We start from the raw sequence: 3,725 nt of genomic DNA on the forward strand, positions 1-3,725 counted from the left end.
CTCAGCTTTTCTAACAGCATGACAAGGGAATGTCTATAACTTGGTGCAAAACGAATATCACTTGGGACCAATGCTTACCTCTTTTGTCATAGATATCAGTTGGGTATAAGCATCAGGTGTGGTGCGCAAGAGAAACAACTGCACTGTGATGCACATGTGATGCATGTGGACAAGAACAGCCGTGTAAAGAAGAGCTGATCTCTAACTGTCGAAGGAACCTGTGGTAAAGATAGACCCAGGAAGTCATGGGACAAGGTGGTGAAGCATGATCTTCAAATGTTGGACCTCTGTGTGAATATATGTGTGTATGTGTGTGCATGTTTGTATGTGTGAACCAACATTCTTTTAGTAACAGACAATGATCGATGTCACATTTCAAAAGACAACCACTGGATAACATTGACAAGTGTATTAATTTGAATTACCATCCACATTTACATATAAAATACTACAATTAGTCGTCATTTTTGATGACACGGAGCCAGCTAGTAATAACATAAAACACAAACAAGTTCTAATTTACAACTAGTTATTTATTCATAAAAAAAAATCAATACAGTTTTGTATAACAAAACAATTAATGTTTGTAAAATAATAACTTTTCTTCGAAACTTTCTCTCTTTATTATATTACAAAACAGAAGGAAACTTCCTCACATTTCAGATCTGTTTAGGATTTAAAAAAAAAAAAAAAAAACAGATCAAAGCCACAAATGACAGACAATTCCCTCAGCTAAATTCATCCCTGATGGCAATAATTTGTTAGCACCAGTCTTAAACATTTCCATTCCTCAGCCCAAAGAGTCAAAATATCCACAGCACTCCAACAGCTCAAAATAATACAAGGGCTGGCAATAAGACTAGAAGCTTCTATGTGTTCTTTGTCATTTTTTCCCACTCTGCGATTCGTTTTTCCTCCACCATTTGTTTCAGTGATTCAAAACTCTTTCTCTGTAAATATAAAGATATATATATATACATATATATATATTGATTCATTTGGTTATTTAATATCTGGTTTTTACATGCTAGCATGAGTTAGAGGAATACATATTGTTGAGGCATTGTTTTACAGTTCGATGCCCTTCCGCTCACAAACTCTAACTTGTTTCTCAAGTAAGGAAGTTTTCGTTCTGTGCTGGTCTTCAAAACCACAGAGCTGATCAGTGTTGACAGGAACATTGCAGAACATTGCAGTCTATAGCCCAGCCATTTTCCATGCAAGTGTACAATGTAAGAATTCATAATCACACACACACATACAGTGTGTGTGTGTGTGTGTGTGTGTGTGTGTATGCAATCCCAGCCAGAAGGATCCAGAAAAAGAGGAAGACCAAAAAGGAGATGCAGGAATGATGGAATTTGATCTTAGGATGCAAACACAGGAACACAGATACAAGACTCTACATGTATAAATATATATATGTTTTGGGCCTTGACTCAATTAGTTACTTGGTGCATATATATATATAACCCATGCCAGTATGGAAGGCGGACATTAATCGATGGTGATGATGATGCATATATATATATATATATATATCGTTCCTATCATGTTAAACTGTTGTATGTTCAAATTTGGCCAAATGTGTTTTTTTGTTTTTATCAATATTTAGTTTTGCTTACAAATAGCCGGTTCTTTTGGTCAAACTATCATATGTCCAGTTATTTCAGATGCCAAGATATCAAAAATTGCCAAAGTGTAGTACAACAGTTTTGCTATGGAATGGTGAAACTATTTTTTTGTTTTCTGAAAAAAAAGCAATGTTTTGGATTTATGACATTTTTGCATAATAGCAAAAAAAAACAAAGGGATCCATAGATAAAAAAAAAAAATACTTGAAAACCCCTGCTTTAAATGTATGAATTGGTATGTATTGCAAGAAACAGCTATGGTCCCTTTCTGTAACATTTTATATGATTCAACCAACACAAATTAATGTGTGGAAAACGAAATAGGAATTTTGAAAGAAGTTTCTATAAAGCTAGTTTTTAAACATTGAATAGCTATGGGGGTCGACCAGAATAAAATAGTAATCAAAGGGGTCCAAAGATAAAAAAGGGTTGAGAACCCTTGGTTTAGATCATAAAATGCCTTAAGGGTAAGTAAAAAGGAGACGAAACATAACAAGGGACGTAACTTGGTAGCGTTTGCATCATGAAACAAAGTTTTCTCACCTTCCTCTCAAAATACTGTATAAGCAACAACAAACACAAACAAACAAAATCTTGTAGAATAAATTACAATAAATATACAGATGCAGGTCATGTGGTTAAGAAGTTTGCATTGCAATCGCATGGTTTTGGGTTCAGTCCCACTGTGTGACACTTCGTGTGTTTCCTATTACAGCCCCACACTGATCAATGGCTTGGGAGCAAATTCAGTAGAAGGAAACTGTGAGGAAGCCCATTGTGTGTGTGCATGTGTGCGTGTGTCTATGCGTTTGTCTTCCATCCCACCCCACTTGATAACCAATGTTGGTTTGTTTACTTCCTTGTAACTTAGTAGTTCAGCATTGAGACTGACAAATAAACTAAATACTGGGGTTGATGTGAATAACTAAAACCCTTCAAGACAGTGCCCCAGCACCCTGCATGTGCACGTGTTTGTGTCTGTCTCCCCATTCCACTTCACATGACAACCAGTGTCGGTTTGTTTACATCCCTTTAACCCTTTTCACACTTAACTCTACATACAAGTGGTGACCCTTCATTTCCAGTCTTCTGTGAAAACATGTCTAGCTGTAGGGATCACCATTGAATCAGATAAGGGTTGGCAAAAGAAGGACATTATGGCAAAGAAAATATACCCCAATAGATTCTCTTTCATCCATATATATATTTTGTTTTGGGATTTGGTTTGCAAGATTTTTTATGTGAGTTTGTGTGTTGAAGCATATTTTGTTGTGTCGACGCCCCCAGGCGAAGAAGTAGGATCTGCCAAGACATATAAATAGAGGTAGTCTGGCCGTGGTAGGAGTGTTGAGTAGCGGTTGAGTAGCAGTTGTATAGCAATTCAGTAGAGATCATCCGAAGGTGCTAGATAGCAGTAGCTTGAGACATAACACACACTCACCAGTAAAGTTTCCACTCATTTACCCATTTATTTCTTCCTAAAAATTTTCGTTGCGTCTTGCAACATTTTCAATAGTCGTTGACTCGTTGACTCTGTCCATTATCCGACAATTGAAAAGACTGCAAGACGCAACGAAAGTTTTAGGTAAAAATAAATAAGTAAATGAGTGGAAACTTTACCAGTGAGTGTGTTTCATCTTTCATTGGTTTCAGCCAATGAAAGATAAAAGACATGTATATAATTGTTTATTACAATGATGGTTCTAACAAAACTAGTTGCATTTCATTCTCTGGTGAAAGTTCTCATCTTAAGCAAGCATTTTCACTCTGCTCAACATATTAAGTACTGCACATTAAACTGTTTAAATGAAAATATACAGCATGATGATGATGATGATGATGATAATATATATATATATATATATATATATATATATACATATACATACACACACACATGCACAAACACACTCACACAGAGGAATAAAGCAGTTTTTGGTAGTGTACAGGTACAGAATGGTAAATTGGTAATAATAAGGTTATTCATAAAAACTGAAGGCATTGGATTCCTTAGTTTACATGGCGACGGAGGTGGGGGGGAGCATGTGAGTGGGTGGTGGGTGCGGGTATGTGTGAGGGTGTGTACAGAAA

At 36.1% G+C, this 3,725-nt stretch overlaps 1 long non-coding RNA gene across 1 annotated transcript; it reads right to left on the reverse strand.

The window, feature by feature from the left end:
* Window positions 1-512: 512 nt before the first annotated feature.
* On the reverse strand, window positions 513-3,710 carry LOC128249848 (uncharacterized). The gene is made up of 2 exons (XR_008265969.1): window positions 3,076-3,710; window positions 513-950 (listed from the first exon to the last, which is right to left on the reverse strand). It is a non-coding gene; the product is annotated as an uncharacterized LOC128249848 (long non-coding RNA).
* Window positions 3,711-3,725: the final 15 nt, after the last annotated feature.

The sequence above is a fragment of the Octopus bimaculoides genome, chromosome 18 (genome assembly GCF_001194135.2).
Source record: "Octopus bimaculoides isolate UCB-OBI-ISO-001 chromosome 18, ASM119413v2, whole genome shotgun sequence".
Classification (NCBI taxonomy): domain Eukaryota; kingdom Metazoa; phylum Mollusca; class Cephalopoda; order Octopoda; family Octopodidae; genus Octopus; species Octopus bimaculoides.